General features: G+C 43.9%; 1 long non-coding RNA gene across 2 annotated transcripts; it reads left to right on the top strand.

Annotated features, from left to right (window-relative positions):
- The first annotated feature begins 2888 nt into the window (after nt 1-2888).
- On the top strand, nt 2889-7624 carry LOC148899677 (uncharacterized). Of its 2 annotated transcripts, none has more exons than XR_016114772.1 (3): nt 2889-3346; nt 4090-5334; nt 6343-7624. It is a non-coding gene; the product is annotated as an uncharacterized LOC148899677 (long non-coding RNA). The 2 variants fall into 2 exon arrangements; XR_016114773.1 differs by having other exon boundaries at nt 5114-5334.
- Nucleotides 7625-9294: the final 1670 nt, after the last annotated feature.

Consider the following 9294-nt stretch of genomic DNA (forward strand, 5'->3'; position numbering starts at 1 on the left):
AAAGTATTGCAATTTTTTCATTTTCCTGCATCTAAAGCTCTTGTTCCTTCAAAGCAATCAAAGATACCATGGGCCAAGGTGCAGTGACACAAAATGATGTAATTTTCCTGACAGATGCCTAGAATAGAAAATAATAGCCTTGTATCAAGGGTATTGATTCAGTCCAGCAGGCATGTGGTTTTGGATGAGCAGGTCAGAATGTGACTGTCTGTCTGTCTGTCTGTCTGTCTGTCTGTCTGTCTGTCTGCCTCTCCCCTCCCCCCTCTCTCTCTCTCTCTCTCCGGACCTGCGTGGGTTTTCTCCGGGTCCTCCGGTTTCCTCCCACCCTCCAAAAACATGCATGGCAGGCAGATTGCACTTAGAGAACGAAAAGTGGAAGAGCCCACCCAACCACAGAGAACAAGATCAAAGGGCACAGACCAAGTGTGAAGTGGGCAAAAGATATTGAAAAAAAGAGAGTGGGAAACCGTCAATAACGATCTGACCAACATCTTGGAGCAACAAGTGGGCACAGCAGGGAAAAAGCTGGAAAATATTGGTGACATCATCTATCACTATGGGGAGGAGCGCTTTGGATTGGATTGGATTGGATTGGATATGCCTTTATTAGTCTCACAGTGGAGAAATTGGAGTGTACATCCGAAAAACCGCCAATGCAAGACCACCACCAACCAAATATAGGAGGCAGCAAGAGATAGACAGACTGGTCAGAGAAAGAAGGGACCTGCGAAAACAGTGGAAGAAGGCCACTGAGGCAGAGAAAGAATGTCTCATGCTGCAACAGGGGGACATCAAATGCCGATTGGCAACGTTACGAAGGGCAGAACACTTGAGGAAACTTCGTAAGGACAAGGAACACACGAGACCACGGTTCTATAAAAAAACCCTTCAAGTTCGTCAAAGACCTCTTCGCTAAGGACAAAAGCAGAATCCTGAAAACCTGAAAGCAGGAACTTGAAAAGCATCTGGAAAAGGTCCACCAGGACACAAAAAGGCATGAAAAATTACTTATCCCACATAACATCCGCCCTATTGAACCACCAGAATTCAACCTCGAGTCTGGCCCTCCAAAATGGAAGGAAGTGGACAACACAGGACGGCATGCAAGATCAGCATCAGCCCCGAGGCCAAATGGAGTTCCGTACAAGCTCTACAAGAATGCACCAGATGTTCTACGCTATCTTTGGAGGCTCATGAGGATTGTGTCGCAGAAAGGGATAATACCAAAGGCATGGCGAATTTCCAAGGAGAAGGATGCGGCCGACATTAGTCAATTCTGGCCAATTAGCCTTCTCAACGTTGAGGGGAAAATCATTTTTTAAGGTGTTAGCACGGAGACTTTCCACCTACCTGGAGAAGAACAAGTACGTCGATACATCTGTACAGAAGGCTGGCATCTCTGGGTTCTCTGGTTGCTTGGAGCACACCAGTATGATCTGGCACCAAATCCAAGCGGCAAAGAAAGACAAGAGAGATCTTCATGTCATCTTCCTCGACCTGGCCAATGCCTTTGGCTCAGTTCCCCATAACCTTCTCTGGGAATCCTTCAACTTCTTCCAGGTTCCATTACCCATTACTACCTTGGTAAAAGCCTACTTCGAAGACATGTGTTGTGAAGAACTGTGCTTCACAACACCTGACTTCACAACATCATGGCAGCGTGTAGAAGTCGCATGTTGATGGCAGGTTGTACGATTTCCTCCTGGCCTTCACAATGGCCATGAAGGTCATCATCAGGGCCTCAAGGTGGTAGGTGAGCGAACCAGGAATGGGATCCACCTCCCACCTGTCTGGGCATACATGGATGACATGACCACCTTGACCACCACTGCAGCTTGCAGGAAAACATCACATGGGCCTGGAGGAAAATCAAGCTGAACAAGTCACGCAGCATCTCAATAGACAAGGGAGAGCAAAAAAACCGTGAAGTTCTGCATTGGTGATGACCCAATACCAACGGTGTCTGAGGAACCAGTCAAAAGCCTGCGCAGGTGGTACAATGCAAGCCTAAGAGACAAAGATGATGCGCAACAACTAAAGCAGGACATCACATTCCACAAAGTCTGGAAAACATCAACCAGACTCCACTGCCAGGGAAGTTCAAGCTTTCACCTGCCTCACCTGCCCCCCCTGACTGCACGTCACTGCGCACAGTAGCATCAAACCGCTTGCTTCGTTTGCAACGAAAAAAAAAAAAAAACGATAGAGAGATAGAGGCTACTGCAGCGAACTCGTTTGACTTGATTGATTTGCCGTTTCGTGATAGTCGGTGTATACCGGATGGTCCCCATAAATGACAAATTTGTGTTGGTAATTTTAATTAGTTGCAGTTAAAAGGAGGTTTGCTTCACCTTGTCATGTTTTGCTCTTGGTTTTGTTTGCTACTTTGGACTTTTTTGTTCCTGTTGACTTTATTTAATACAATTTGTCAAATACATCCTGGTCCTCCAACCTGCCTAATACAGATGCACTGGGCCGCCCGGGTCCTTGCTGAAACAATCTTGTGTTGGTACAGTGAGGCACCTCGAGCAGACAACACTCAAACCAAGTGGCCAGTATTTAAGAGTAACAATCATGAACATTAAAGAATACAATGTACGTCATTAAAGCAACGTCCGTCCTTTCCCCTGTTCATGTTCATTTCTTCATCAGGAGTTGTCTTTTACGGCAAAGAGCAAAGTTTCATTTCTCCATAAGTGATTATTTCATTTTTCATTCTCAAGGTTTGTTTCGTGCAGCAGTTGAGAAAGCACAAGGCTCACCATTGTGTGGTGAAGGTCAACAACAATGGAAAATTACAGTCTGCTTTTATGTAACTCCTAGTTTTCCTCCCACCCTTATGTAACTCCTAGTTACATAAACTAGACTAGTTTTCGGCCGAAGAACACCAAACCACACGGCCGAACAAGAAATCACACGGCCGTACAGCGCCACCGTGGCTGCCAGACTACTTTTCCACACACCTTTTCTGTGGAGTGCGATACATGGTTTTCTATCGATGGATACTTTTGCTTTTTGTGACGGAAAAAGACCCCACCACAGGTTAGTGTTCAGCAAAAGAGGACACAAAACAAAATTACGGTCGAGCAGAAGGAGATCATCGAGAAAGACGAAGGAGGTGTGCGTTTGTGTTACATAGCGTTCCAATACCAGTATGCAAGTCGACCATTTTAAGCCCTTGCTAAAACATGGTGATCAAAATGAGTGAGAAAGCGGGTCCAAATACCGTTCCACCATGAATGATGAACATTTGGAAATGTGCTTGAGGCTGGCTGTCAGCAGCTACTGTCCGGACTATGCATCCCTGGCTGATTCAATTCCGTGCAAGTCATCAAAGTAAACTCAGGTAATTACAAAAAAAATGTTAATAGTTATTTATTATGTTATGTATATGTAGTTATTATGTGTGTTGTGCAATATTCGCTTATTCAGTTATGCAAGGTACATCAACATACATTGTACATTGAAAATAATTATGTTTTGCATTTTTGTCGTGGGTAGATCATTTTGACTTGGTAGTTTTTATAAGTAGCTCGTATGCTGAAAAAGTGTGAGCACCCCTGATTTAGATTAACTAAAAGCAATTCACAGGGGACCGTGTTAGTGAGGATATTATCACAGAGAAAGCACAGCAACTTTACTTGGATATCATCAAAAGGCAACTACATCAACGACCATCACAAAGGTAAATAAAATGACGTTATTAAACAGTACAATTTATTTATTTAATTACAATACAATAGCACATTTATTTTCATAAAATAAGGTATATTTTGTGTAGTTTTAAGGCTTATTTAGTAGAAAATTATGTTTTATGGGGACCTGGAAACGGATTTGTAATGGTTTCCTATGGGAAATTAATGTTAGGAACACACACTTCGCCTTACACACACTTTCTGGGAACCAATTAAGTTCGTAAACTGAGGTATCACTGTATAGGCAAACGTAAGCGATATGTATGTAAGCTGGCTAAACATTCTGGGGAGTCCAGACGTCATTTTGGTCTTGTTGCCTCGTGATGATATAGTCCAGTAAGTGCCAATGTATGGTCCTAGGGTGCATCCATGATCTGATGTTCTTCCTTTTCAGCTGAAAGATGGTGTTTGTTAAAATCAGCTGATTATCAGAGCACAGACTGAGCAGTCAGAGGCCACTGCTGTTTATTTTCCCCATCCTGTGCATTCCGATTACTTAATTCCACAGCCTGGCATCAGTTCCTACTGCGGCATTGAAGACACCCATCAGAACTAGTTTATCAGAGGTAGGGATTTTTTGATGTAGTTGCATCCACGGACTCATAGAAGGCATATTTATGTTGTCATCAGCATTCAAGGTGGGAGCATAGGCACTGATTAGGGTAGCGAAGCGACCTTTCATCAGGGGAATATTCCAGGTCACAAGCCGTTCACTGATGCCTGGGGGGGGACTCGGGGATGTTACTGACTAAGCTGCTTTTTATAGCAAAGCCAACTCCATGGAGTATCCGCTCATTCTCTGGGAGACCCTTCCAGAAGAAGGGGTAGCCCTCACCAACTTCTATGAGTGAGTCCTCACCTGAGAACCGAGTCTCAATGAGTGCCCCAATATCAATGTTGTACCTCCTGAGCCCATGTGCAATGAGGGCAGTTTGTCTTTGAGGTCTCTCCATCCCGTCTCGAGCAATGAGAGGGTGCGAACAGGAAGCCAGATTCATAGTCATGGGTTTAATTATATTTCGTTGTCGACTGCAGAGGTGGGATGCCTCTGTGGCTCTGATGGGCCTCCCAAGTGTGGGGGAGCAAGAAATATTTAGGTCACCGTTTTCTAGATCCTTCCCCTGTAAGGGGTGAGCAGTGCTGACCCTGAATAGGGCTGCTTAGACACACAGGATGCTGCCGAAGGACAATGTTGCTCCTTCCCATCTTCGCAACGACAATCAATCCTGTACCGCCCCTGTGTAGGAATCAAGCTAGACGCTCCCAATCACATCCACGATCTGCCCCCTCCACTTTATCCTATTGTCACTGGACTTATATGGTGGAAGCTTAAATCTGCACGAATAGTGGATTTAGTGTGAGGGACAGGGCGCGCGATTCCTTCCTCCACAAACTTGGCCACACCTATTGTATTCCAGTGGCATGAGGACTCAAGACGACCTTCAGGTGACTGCCATTGCAGAGGGCTGCCGGTGGTCCGATCTGTTGGACTCCGCCTATGCCGACACCCGGGTTTGGGATCACTCTTCGACCTGTTTGGCTTGGGTGACCCTGCCAGGAGTACAAGACTCCAGCCGACATAGCTCTCGGGGTCATGGAGACACGCAAAGTGCCTCACCAGGATAAGGTGGTGGTCACGGTGAGGCACACAAACGTACACACACGCATATGCGTACAAACACACGCACACACACAGACTTGCTCACACACACACCCATCCCCCACCCCCATTTTTGAATGAGTTACAATTTAATGTGGTTCATGCATCATGAATCACATTGTGTGTTATATATATCAACCATTCATAGTCGTAAAACATTCAACTGTACATTGGTTTACAGTCCATTATTGTGAGGGAGAATCCTATCTGATGAAATATCAAAGTGCTCCATTTGGATTCAATACTTTATTCTCTGCATATTTCAATGCACCTTAGAGTGAATGCCTCCCTTTCTGCTTGATCCACAGCAGGTAGTGTCACAGAAATAGAGAGCTGCCAGCATCAAAATATCCACAAGCTGAGCCACAATTAGCAGTATAGTGCCTGAATACTCAAGAGGAGGAAGCATAGACATGGGTGGGTTGGTGGGTGAATATCCATTCAAACCCATTTCTGACATGTTCCATGGCCTTGATGTCTGTACAGCACAAGCAGTGCTCTCTGGGCTTTGTTTATGGATCACGGCTTGTTTACTATGAAGCCCAGCACCAACCCTGAAGAGACGTGGGCCTAAGATGTTTTATCTCTTGTCAAGGCCTGCTTCAATTAAGTTAATGGAATCCATTCAGCTCGCCTCTTTCCCTTTCGCTTTCAGGCCTGGCCACTGAGAATAATACATTAAAAGATCTTAGAATCTTAAGATGGGAATTCATGGTATTAATGCCAGTCAGGTTTTTCTTTCATATATTCATTAATACTGTGGTTTACTTTTTTAAAACAAAGAGCTGTGTGTGTACCATTATGAAAGAGCTGTTTGTGTACCATTATGAAGCTAGGTTATTTAATTCTTATGTACTAAAATAATAATAATAATAATAATAATAATAATAATAATAATAATAATAATAATAATAATAATAATAATAATAATAATAATCATCATCATCATCATCATCATAATCTTTACCTTTTGGCTTTTCCTTTCAGGGGTCGCCACAGCGAATCAGTGTCCTCCATCTTCAGAGGTTTGATTCGGATGTTTGTTTTGGCCAAGCTTTTACGTCGTATGCCCTTCCTCACACAAACCTCTGTATTTATCCGGGCTTGGGACCGGCACAATAAGACACTGACTTGTGTCCTCTTGTGGCTACAGAACAAGCAACTCTATGAGCTTAATAATATGAAGATGATATAATAATAATACATTTTATTTCTGAGAGCCTTTAAAAACTGTCAAGGACACTTTACAGTCGCAGGACAAGAACAAGGTTTTTCGGATGATTTTTGTTTTCATTTCCATGACTAAACTTTCTTTTTTCCACTCAAATTAACAACTCAGAACAATACAGAACAATACATTAGAAGACAAAAACATAAAAAGAAGACCGATTCAAATAATTGCAGAAGTAGTATGTTAGTGCACAACCTTTGTGTATATATTTCTTACACCAGCAGCACACATTATGTATTTTACAGTCCTCTTGATGGCAGAATTGGTGTCTCTTCTCTTACTTACCCAGGCTGAGGAACTGACTATGGTTGTTATGATCTGGTTGGGGAACAACGGGTGGCGCTGTCGGCCCCGCCTGCACCTGCACAGGTGCTGGTCGTCCCAAGCCTTGGCGGACTGCCACGTTCGGATTGGCGACCACCGGGTAGCGCTGTCAGCCCTGGTCGTTACAATTAGTGACACTTAAAAGGACTCCTGGCACGACCATCCGGTGTCGGGTCATTGTTTGTTGTATGCTTTGTATGCAATTGTGCATGTGTTTGTTTAACCTTGGCGGACTGTTACTCTTGGTCTTCTTTTGATACTTTGCATATTTTCTTTTCAGAGGATTTTGATGTTTTACATTTTGTTCCTGCTGACTTTATTTGAATACAATTTGTCAAACACAACCTCCTGCTCCCTCCCGCCTGCTTTTTGGAATCTGCACCCGCGTGGGTTTTCTCCGGGTCCTCCGGTTTCCTCCCACACTCCAAAAACATGCATGGCAGTTAAATTGACCACTCCAAATTGTGCCTCAGTGTGGGTGTGAGAGTGACTGTTGTATGTCTTCGTGTGCCCTGCGATTGGCTGGCAACCATTTCACGGTGTCCCCCGCCTCGTGCCCGAAGACAGCTGAGATAGGCTCCAGCAACCCCCGCGACCCTAAAGAGGAATAAGCGGCACTGAAAATGAGATGAGATGAGATACCACTCACTATATCGATATCACTTTGCTGCTGTGAAATGTAAATTTCTCCACTGTGAGACTAATAAAGGCATATCCAATCCAATCCAATACTCGAGTTATATTCCTCCTCATTTTCTTCCAATACATTGTCCACTTCCTCTTCTGAATCCGTTGTTCTGATGGATATAAAAAGAATCAGTTGTAGAGCTTCTTCAATGTTACAATGTACAACCACAGCGTCCGCACAGAGAGAATTAGGGGTCACGTCATAAGTAGCACCCTTATAACCGCTTGAAATCCCCCCCAAAAAAGGAGTACTTCCATCTCCGAGAATGCCACCTATCTTGTCTGGTTTCTGTCTACTACTGTCTTGTTCACATGTACAAGTAATTAACGTAAGTAACGTTCTGTTGTGTGTAAAAAAATGTTATAACCTTAATTTCAATTCAATTTTCCTCACGAGTCGTTTTGACCCAAATACCATCTTGTACCTTTTTTTGTACAGGTTCATTGGAAATTTGAATCTCCTCTTCTTCTTCTTTTCCTTTCGGCTTTTCCCCTCAGGGGTCGCCACAGCGAATCAATGTCCTCCATCTATCCCGGTTTTGTGCATCCTCTTCCCTCACACCAGCTACCTTCATGTCCTCTTTGACCACATCCATAAACCTCCTCTTCGGCCTTCCTCTCGTTCTCCTGCCTGGCAGTTCAAGGCTCAGCATCCTTTTCCCGATATAGTCACTCTCTCTCCTCTGGACGTGTCCAAACCATCTCAGTCTGGCCTCTCTGACTTTCTCTCCAACGCCTCTAATATGAGTTGTCCCTCTAATGTACTCATTCCTGATCCTATCCAACCTGGTCACTCCCAAAGAAAACCTCAACATCTTCAGCTCTTCTACCTCCAGCTCTGCTTCCTGTCTTTTCTTGAGCGGCACTGTCTCCAGTCCAAACATCATGGCTGGTCTGACCACTGTTTTATACACTTTTGCTTTCATCCTAGCTGAAACCCTTCTATCGCACATCACACCTGACATTTTTCTCCAGCCACTCCAGCCTGCCTGGACACGCTTCTTCACCTCTTTTCCACACTCACTATTGCTCTGGACAGTTGCCCCCAAGTACTTAACATCCTCCACCTTCTTTATCTCTTCTCCCTGTAGCATCACTCTTGCACTTGGATCCCTCTCATTCACACACATATATTCCGTCTTGCTGCTACTGATCTTCATTCCTCTCCTTTCCAGGGCAAATCTCCACATCTCTAGAAATTTGAATAAAAACTAAATTTCAATGTTTCTGTAGTTTGAGACAATTTAGGAAAAGTCATATTTTTTTTGTTTTTGGGCGGTTTTAACACAGTCTTGGGTCATTTTGACCCTAAGAGCACAGAATTGTTAAGATTTGCCATTTGCAGCCAGGAGCGACAGATTTTGTAGCAGCACTCGATAGGACTACATCAAATAAGACACTCATGTGATCAGAAACCCCATTTTCAGAGACTTCCAAGTTTGACACTGGTAGTCCATAAGCAAGGACAGAGTCAAAAATATGTCCTTGTTGGTGAGTCGACCTGGTCACATATTGCGCAAAATTAAAATCATCTATGAGTCGAAGGAAGTCCTTTGAGTTTTTTTTTCTGGGCAACACACATCAATATTGTAATCTCCTATGATCATAATTTCCGCAAGAAGGAAGAAAAGTTTTTTAAAAGTTATTAGTTGTATTTAGGAGGCTGGGAGATGACAGCGCTAAGAACCGCCCACTTC

Source organism: Hippocampus bargibanti, linkage group LG04 (genome assembly GCF_051943395.1).
Source record: "Hippocampus bargibanti isolate YZ-2025 linkage group LG04, ASM5194339v1, whole genome shotgun sequence".
Classification (NCBI taxonomy): Eukaryota; Metazoa; Chordata; class Actinopteri; order Syngnathiformes; family Syngnathidae; genus Hippocampus; species Hippocampus bargibanti.